The following is a 10332-nucleotide window of genomic DNA, read 5'->3' on the forward strand; positions in this document are numbered from 1 at the left end:
AAAAAATCATCTTGTTATCTGGAGTTCTCAAAAGTAGAGATAAAAATGGGTAAAAAAAATACCTTTAAACTTTAATTCTATCAATTACAGGAATGTAACTCAAAACAACTTTGAGATTTCATCTTGCCCCAGTCAGAGTGGCAAAGATCAATGAAACAACTGACCTCAAATGTTGGAGAGGATATTGGGAAAAGGGGACCTTCATCCACTTGTGGGAGGGTTGCAAACTAGTCTAGTCACTCTGGAAATCAACGTGGAAAACCAAATAAAAATATAAACTAAATCTATCATATGACCCAACTATTCCATTCCTTCCTAATGCCCAAAGGATTCTATCAACCCCCTGCTCCACAGATACTTGTTCATCATGTTCATGGAAAACAACCTAAATGTTCTTTAACAGACAAATGGATAATGTTGCCCATAGACACTATCAAAAACTACTAGTTCCAAATCCACTTCCAAGTATATAACCCAGAATAACTGAAGAAACTATGAAGGTAAAAAAGGAGGTGGCTGGATATATGGCTTAGTGGTTAAGAACACTAAGAGCACTAGCTGCTCTTCCAAAGGTTCTAAGTTCAATTCCCAGCAAACACATAGCAGCTCACAACCGTCTATAATGAGATACTTTGCCATCTTCTGGCATGCAAGAAAACATTGCAAATATAGCACTCAAAAAATCTCTGGGATAAGGAAACAATAGGTAGGAGAATATAAATGATCCAAAGGGGAAAATAGGTGTTTTAATTAGGTATGGAGTGGGAAATATAGAAGGAGATCAGAGAGTAAAATAACAGAAAGGGTGTCTGAAAAAGTCATAAGAAAACATGGTTAAGTTATAAAACATACATATATGTTTTATATATGTATGTGTGTGTGTATATATATATACATATATATACATATGAATATAGTTTAAATGAAATTTTCTAATTTAGGCTGATAATGATCTCCAGTAGATCCATAGACAATTTTTTAAAAGACATGAAATGGCCTTTTTATATTATAGATGACTGTTGCCTTTGGCTGCACCTAGAGGTAGAAGAAGTTGGATATGACCTGAATATATAACTCTTTGAGAACTAGTTTTCATAATACTGGAAGGTGCCATACAAGCTTCCAAATGAGGATTGTAATCAATAGTCAATTCCAGTCATAATGCCTATGAACCACAGTGATGGCCAGCATGCATGATAACCCTGAGGGTGCAATAATGACATATATATGTTGGCATTAACCAACAGCTCTCTGATTGAACTTAAAGCAATTTAACAGAGATAAATAATGCCCAGTACTGGAAACAGCAGAAAGGGAAGGAAAATTAGGGAAGGTTACTGTATAATGTCAAAATATATGATATTCTTGAAGGACATTGCATTGATGACACTTGTGTACAATGAGGATCCTTCAATAAAGAACTTTAAGGGGCAGCAGTATGACTCAGAAAGTAATTCACTTGACATCAAACTAGATGTCGGACCTGAGTTTAATCAGAACTCACTGGACAGAGAGGACAACTAAGTGTTGTCCTCTAACCTCCACGAACACGCCATGTGTACCTACAAATACACACACACACACACACAAAGATAATTAACTAATTAATTAAATTGTAGTAAAATTTGTAATTGTGATAATAAAATGTAATAAAACTTATGAGAATTTATGAAAAGAAAAGAAAAATGGAAAATATGATCACTTGTAAGAAAGTGAGAAAGCCCATGGGCCATCCTGCCAGAAAACCAGGCAGGCTGTCCATGGACTTTTTCCACTCTCCTTTTCCCCAGACCCAATTCACAAAGTCACTGCTAACTCTCCAACAGGACACCCAGTGCAGCAACCCCTCCCAACTGTCCACACTTGCTCTGTATCCCACAGATAATACCCCTGGCCTTCTCTCCCCCACTCACCAATATGTCCCAGTCCCCAGTTCAGATGGATTCTCCCTGCTCATCCACAGACCATTTCTGCCAGAATACAAGGCCAACAGTCTGTAGACTTTCTCCACTCTGTTTTCCCAGACCCAATTCTCAGTCACCCCTAGCGCTGCAACAGAACATTAGCTGCAGCTCTCCTTACCTACCTCCTTACCTCCAGTCCATGCCTACTGGGTATCTCACAAACCAACACCTTCTGCCCCTCCCACCCCTGTGGTTCTGTACCAGCCTCCAACCTGGACAGAAAACCCCTACTCGACAACAGGCCATGCTGGCCTAATAAGCAGGTAGGCTGCCTGTCGGCATACTCCATTCTCTCTGTTCCCTAGACCCATTTCTCAGGGTTGCCCCTAGCACTACAACAGACTACATCTCCCCCTGACCTCCTACCCTTACTTCCAACATCAGCAAACTTTCCCCTCAACACACTAGCAAAGTGTTCAGTGAAACAGGCAGCAAATTCTGAAAATCCAGAGAGGAAATAGAAACCAGGAAGCATTTTTTTGAAGTACTGAGCAAAGACAAACCCAGAAATCAGTAGCTAGACCTATAGTCCCCAAAACCCAGATGCCTATACATTGGCATAAGAACATCAAAACATCCAGGGCAATATGTCTCCCTCAGAACCCAGCTATCTGACCACAATAGGCCATGAATATTCCAACATAGCTGAAGCACAAAAAAAAAAATCTTAAAACCAACTATATGAAGATGATAGTAGAAATTAGTAAATCAGGGACCCTCCATAGTCCCCATATCTTTTTGGCTATTGGCCATATGTAGTTGTTAGAAGACTTTTTTTTGTCACTGCATTTTTTATCCTCTTTGTTTTAAAATGACAGAGCTAGAAACTGTATTGTTTTAGGGGGAGGATTAGTGCTTCTCCCCAGTAATTTCTCTCAGGTTAGTTTGGAATCTATGCCCAGCATAAGGTGCACCAAGTGTAAATGGATTTTAATAATCTCTATTAACTATTAACATGTCCTGGTAGCCCCCCAGTTGCCAAGGCAAAGACCATGGATTATTTAATCAGCTGTTGCACAATTACTAACAATTATCCCTGTGGTGGTTTGAATATGCTTGCCCCACAGAGTGGGCCACTATTTGAAGGTGAAGCCTTGTTGAATTAGGTGTGGCCTTGTTAGAGGAAGTGTGTCACTGTGGGCATGGGATTTAAGACTCTCATTATAGCTGTCTGATGATAATGGACTGAACCTCTGAACTTGTAAGCCAGCCCCAATAAAGGTTGTCTTATAAGAGTTGCCTTGGTCTGTTCATAAGAGTTGGTTGTCTGTTCACAGCAGTAAAACCCTAACTAAAACAATTGCTAATCTATATTTTTTATTCACTAGACTATTAATTCCCAGCTATGCTCCCCCAAACACTTGCTGTTTGAATCTCGCCCAGGTTGCCTTTGCTCCAGCAGTCTATACTGGAGGGGCATTTCACTAGGCATATGCTTGGAGACCTCCTGTTCTCTCTGTCTTTTCCTTCCTTCACTCTCCTTCCTCCTTGTAGTACCTACCTGTGACCCTCAGCCTGGCAACTGTAATTCCACCTCTTCTATTCTCCCCAGTAATTGGCTATAGACTTTTTATTTCAACAAATATCTTTAAATTGGGAAGCAAAGTTTATATAGCATCACTTGCTGTGTATGAGGATCTGCTGGTTGGGAACAACCAGATCTTGGGGAGTCAGTATTTAGCATTTGAATAGCATATTGAATACACAGCAGCACCAGGCTAACCCCCAACAGCTATTTCTATAGGCGTGACCTATGGTTTGTTTGTTTGTTTTAATGACTGTTGTATGATTTTCTGTGAACATATTTAATAAAATGTTTTCTGTAATAGTTACTTTACTGGTGCTATGATAAAATACCATGATCAAAAGCAATTCATTTTAGCTTACAATTCCAGGGAGGCTAGATGTTCACAGTAGCAGGAAAGGCATAATGATAGGTGACCTGAGGAGGAACCTGAGAGATCACATCTCAACCTCTAAACAAACACAGGAAGCAAAGCATGATATGGAGGTGAGGTGAGACTATGAACACTCCAAAACCAACAACAGTGAATTACTTCCTCCAGCAAGGCTCTACATTTTAAATGTTCCATAACTTCCCCCAAACAAAGTTGAGGACCAAGTGTTCAAATCTATGAGTTGGGGGGGAGGGTAGTGGGGAAGGGGGGCTGATTTTTTTTTTTGGTCTTTTCAAGACAAGGTTTGTCTGTATATCCCTGGCTGGCCTCACACTCAGAAATCTGCTTGCCTCTGCCTCCCAAGTGCTAGGATTACAGGCATGTGCCACCCCGGTCTGGCTCTATAATACTTTCTATTGATTCTCCATACTATTAACTTCAAAGAACTGTTGGTATTAAAATTTTTGTGTATAATCATTTTTATTAGATATTTTCTTTATTTACATTTCAAATTATATCTCCTTTCTCAGTTTCCACTCCAAAAAAATAAAAATAAAAAATCTCCTATTCCCTCCCCTTTCCCCCGTTCACCAACTAACCCTCTCCCCCTTTCTGCCTCGGGCATTCCCCTACACTGGGGCATAGAGCCTTCAAAGGACCAAAGGACTCTCCTCCCATTGATGACCTATAAGACCATTCTCTGCTACATATGCTACTGGAGCTATGGGTCCCTCCATGTGTACTCTTTGGTTGATGATTTAGTCCCTGGGAGCTCTGAGGGTACTGGTTAGTTCATATTCTTGTTCCTCCTTTGGGGCTACAAACCCCTTCAGCTCCTTGGTTCCTTTCTCTAGCTCCTTCATTGGGGACTCTGTGCTCAGTGCAATAGATGGCTAAGAGCCTTCACTTCTGTATTAGTCAGGCACTAGCAGAGCCTCTCAAGAAGTAGCTATATCAGGCTTCTGAGAGCACTTGCTGGCATCCACAGTAGTGTCTGGTTTGGTGATTGTGTATGGGAAGGATTCCCAGGTGGGCCAGTCTTTGGATTGTCCTTCGTACAGTCTGTGCTCGACACTTTGATTTGCAACTCCTTCCATGGATATTTTGTCCCCCCTTCTAAGAAGGATCGAAGCATGCACACTATGGTCTTCCTTCATCTTGAATTTCTTGTGGTTTGTGGATTATATCATGGATATTCTGAGCTTCTGGGCTAATACCCACTTATGAGTGAGTGCATATCGTGTGTGTTCTTTTGTGATTGGGTTACCTTACTCAGGATGATATCCTCCAGATCCATCCATTTCCCAATGAATTTTATAAATTCACTGTTTTTAATAGCTGAGTAGTACTCCATTGTGTAAAGGTACCACATTTTCAGTATTCATTCCTCTGTTGAGGGACATCTGGGTTGTTTCCAGCTTCTTGGTATTATAAATAAGGCTGCTATGAACATATGGACCATGTGTCCTCATTACATGTTGGAGCATCACCTGGGTATGCCCTGGAGTGGAATTGCTGTGTCCTCAGGTAGTACCATGTCCAATTTCCTGAGGAAATGCCACAGACCGGGTTCATTGCAGGGGTCCCCAATTTCTGCGGGATGAGAATTCTGGTCAGGTGGGCAATAAGTAGGCAGATGACAAACAAACTCGACACAAGGGTGTGGTGAATCTGAATGTATTTGTACAAGGTGAAATTCAGGCTTAAATAGCGTACGACAAGCATGGCAGGTGACAAGAGTTACATAGGCAGGTGAGGGTTACAGCAAGGGGTGCAAGATTGAGGTCAAGTAGGCAAGTGACAGTTACATCAAGGTTGGTATGATCAGGTAGCGAGGTGTGAAGCAGGCAGAGGAACAGTGGAGCCCTCCCTGCTGGGGCTATTTTGGTATTCCTATGCTAATTCTCTGGTTCTACTGGAGGCAAGGACCAGGAAGTTTCAATCTATCAGTTCCTGCTAATGCCATTAAGTGAGAGAAGCCCTTCGATTATTCTCTAGTATGTAAAACAGTTCTGATTTTGAGGGACCTGCCTTAAGAAATGTGCTTGTCCACTGTTGCTAACTCTGAGGACAGTCTATCTGATAAGGCAGATTCCTTGAGAGAAATTCCAAGCTAAGGATACCCTGGAATTGAATTAGGATATTTTGGAACATTGTGCTGGTCAGGAGACAATGCCTAATCTTAAGTTTAGCCATTAAGGAATCATTTCTTGGGGTACCTTTATGCCTAAATAAGAGGGTGTGTTGACGATTGGAAAGACTAATCTAGAACACGTCTGAGTTAGGAGATGCCAGTGACTATGTGAATACCCAGGAGGCACAAGCTCCCTTTTGGAACCATAATGCCTCTCATGCTTAATCAGGCTTTTACCCCCAATAATTTGGATATTACTGGAGTAGATGAGTGGGTGTAGCAAGGAAACACCAAACTGATTTCCAGAGTGATTGCACCAGCTTGCAATCCCACCAGCAATGAAAGAGCATTCCTCTTTCTCCACAACTTCACCAGCATCTGCTGTCACCTGAAATATTGATCTTAGCCATTCTGACTAAGAATGGTATGAGGGGAATCTCAGGGTTGTTTTGATTTGCATTTCCCTGATGACTAAGGATGTTGAACATTTCTTTAGGTGCTTCTCAGCCATTTGGTATTCCTCTGTTGAGAATTATTTGTTTAGCTTTTTTTAATAAAGTTATTTGGTTCTCTGGAGTCTAGCTTCTTAAGTTCTTCGTATATATTGTATATTAGCCCTCTATGAGATATAGGATTGGTAAAGATCTTTTCCCAATCTGTTGGTTGCCATTTTGTCCTATCAGCAGTGTCCTTTGCCTAACAGAAGCTTTACAATTTTACAAGGTCCCATTTGTCAATTCTTGATCTTAGAGCATAAGCAATTCAGGTTCAATTTAGGAAATTTTCCCCTGTGCCCATGTTCTCAAGACTCTTCCCCACTTTCTTTACTATTATTTTCCATGTATCTGGTTTCATGTGGAGGTCCTTGATACACTTGGACTTGAGCTTTGTACTAGGAGATACAGGAATGGACTGATTTGCATCCTTCTACATGCTAGCCACCAGTTGAACCTGCACCATTTGTTGAAAATGCTGTCTTTTTCTCATTGGATGGTTTTAGCTCCTTTGTCAAAGATCAAGTGACCATAGGTGTGTGGGTTCATTTCTGGATATTCAATTCTATTCCATTGATCTACCAGTCTGTCACTGTACCAATACCATGCAGTTTTTACCACAATTGCTCTGTAGTACAGCTTAAGGTCTGGGATGGTGATTCCACCAGAAGATCTTTTATTGTTGAGAACACTTTTTACAATCCTAGGTTTTTTGTTATTTCAGATGAATTCACAAATTGCTCTTTCCAAGTCTTTCAAGAATTGAGTTGCAATATTGATGGGTATTACATTGAATCTGTAGAATGCTTTCTGCAAGATGGCCATTTTTACTATATTAATTCTGCCAATCCATGAGCATTGTTCGATTTCCTTCTTCACAGACTTGAAGTTCTTGTCATACAGATCTTTCACTTGTTTAGTTAGAGTCTTTCCAAGGCATTTTATATTATTTGTGACTATTATAAAGGGTGTTGTTTCCCTAATTTCTTTCTCAGCCTGTTTATCCTTTGAGTACAGGAAGGCCACTGACTTGTTTGAGTTAATTTTATATCCAGCTACTTTGCTGAAGTTATTTATCAGCTTTGCGAGCTCTGTGGTGGAATTTTGGGGGTCACTTAAGTATAGTATCATATCATCTGCAAATAGTGATACTTTGACATCTTCCTTTCCAATTTGTGTCCCTTTTGTTGTCTAATTGCTCTAGCTGTGACTTAAAGTACAATGCTGAATAGGTAGGGAGAGAGTGGGCAGCCTTGTCTAGTCCCTGATTTTAGTGGGATTGCTTCAAGTTTCTCTCCATTCAGTTTGATGTTGGCTACTGGTTTGCTATATATTGCTTTTACTATGTTTAGATATATGCTTTGAATTCCTGTTCTTTCTAAGACTTTTATCATGAAGGGGTGTTGGATTTTGTCAAATACTTTCTTAGCATCTAATGAGATGATGATATGGTTTTTTTTCTTTTGTTTGTTTATATAGTGGATTATGTTGATGGATTTCCATATATTAAACCATCTCTGCATCCCTGGGATGAAGCCTACTTGATCATGATGGATGATCGTTTTGATGTATTCTTGGATTCGGTTTGCAAGAAATTTATTGAGTATTTTTGCATCAATATTCATAAAAGAGATTGGTCTAAAGTTCTCTTTCTTTTTTGGGTCTTTGTATGGTTTAGGTATCAGAGTAATTGTGGCTAAATAGAAAAAATTGGGTAGAGTACCTTCTATTTCTATTTTGTGGAATAATTTTAGGACTATTGGTATCAGGTCTTCTTTGAAAGTATGATAGAACTCTGTACTAAACCCATCTGGTCCTGGTTGGTAGACTATTAATGACTGTTTCTATTTCATTAGGTTAAATGTGACTGTTTAGATTGTTTATCTGATCCTCATTTAACTTTGGTACCTAGTATCTGTCTAGAAGACTGTTCATTTCATCCAGGTTTTACACTTTTGTTGAGTATAGGCTTTTGCAGTAGGATCTCATAATTTTTTTTTTTTGGATTTCCTCAGTTTTTGTTGTTATGTCTCCCTTTTAATTTCTTTTTTCTGTGTGTGTGTGATATTTTTTATTTTTTATTTTATTAGATATTTTCTTTATTTTACATGTCATACTATATCTAACAATAATATGAACCAACTAGTACCCTCAGAAATCCCAGGGATTAAACCACCAACCAACCAAAGAGTACACATGGTGGGACTAATTGCTCCAGCAGCATATGTATAGTAGAGGATATCAAGTCAGTCAGCAATGGAAGGAGAGGCCCTTGGCCCTGTGAAGGTTCTATGCCCCAGTGTAGGAGAATGCTAGGGCCAGTAAGCAGGAGAGGATGGGGTGGAGGGCAGGGAGAGGGGGGAGGAAACAGGGGTTTGTTCCCTTTTAAATTCTAATTTTGTTAATTAGGATACTGCCTCTGTGCCCTCTAGTTAGTCTGGCTAAGGGTTTAACTATTTTGTTGATTTTCTCAAAGATCCAGTTCCTAGTTTGGTTGATTCTTTGTATAGTTCTTTTTTTTATTATTTGATTGATTTCAGCCCTGAGTTTGATTATTTCCTGCCATCTACTCCTCTATTCCAACACTATGAGAATATTGGGTAATGTCCAGGTTATGAGCTGTCTCAATCACTTCTGTAATTTTGCAAACTGCATCCCTGCACTTTCTACATACTAAGGTAATATTTATTCCTTCTTAGGTCTATGATCTAGTTGTAGACTAGATAATTACAGTCTTACTATAAATTTAAGTTATTTAGGATTAGGAAGATGTACTAGGTCTAAGGAGATATTTTTAGAATTTCCAAGTTAACATAGAAATTGATTTAAATACAGAACTCTGAATTCACCAGGATAGAATGTGTAATAGACTACTTTCTTTTGAGTTACCAAATATGAACAGACTAGACTTTTTGAACATAAGTAACTCTTACCTAATAATTTTCATAATTGTTTCTACTGTATGCTATTTATTATTATAGGAGAAAGAGCCTTTGATTTAGACAAAAGCAGGGAATTGTTGGGGATTGGTCTGTTGCTATGACCATAATGCAAAATTATATATACAAAGGCCTATGAGTAAATTCTAATGATTATAAACTTTGTTATGCAAACTTTGTGCCTTAATTTAAAACTATTGGTTAAATAAAAATGGCTACAGCCAACTACTGAAGGGATTAGAAGTAGACAGGTTCTGAGTTACCTGGTTAGGGGTGGAGAAACAGGAGAGGAGGAAGAAAGGAGGTGAGAGGAGAGGGTACCATGGCCAGAAGAAACAGCAAGTATTTGTGGTACATCAGTGGGGAGGTAGTATAGCATGAAGTTTGAAAAGTATATTAGGGGTTACCCCCCAGTAATTGTCAAAACCAAATAAAATACCCATAGTCTGAGTCTCATTTATTTGTAAGCTAGTCAGGGATAAGCTTAAATTGGTTGTATGACATAGCTGGGTGTTCTTGTTGGAATCCTAACAGGGAAGGCTAGAAGTGTCTCTGACTCCTTTGCCTGCTCTTGGACCCTTTTACTCCTACCGGGTTGCCTCACCCTGCTTGATAAGAGGGTTGGTCCTTACCCTTATTGTAATTTGTGGTGCAATGTTCAGATGATATCACTGGGAGGCTTGTTGTTGTTAGGTTTAGGGGCAGGGTTGTTGTTTGTTTGTTTTTTATTTTTTAAGGAGAGCAGGGGAGCTGAGGATAAGGACTGGAAGGAGTGGCAGGAGGGGTAACTATGGTTGGCATACAACATAAGAGAGATGAATTATTTTTTAAATGAAAGGAAGGAAGGAAGGAAGGAAGGAAGGAAGGAAGGAAGGAGGAAAGGAAGGAAGGAAGGAAGGAAGG

This window comes from Mastomys coucha, unplaced genomic scaffold (genome assembly GCF_008632895.1).
Source record: "Mastomys coucha isolate ucsf_1 unplaced genomic scaffold, UCSF_Mcou_1 pScaffold20, whole genome shotgun sequence".
NCBI lineage: Eukaryota > Metazoa > Chordata > Mammalia > Rodentia > Muridae > Mastomys > Mastomys coucha.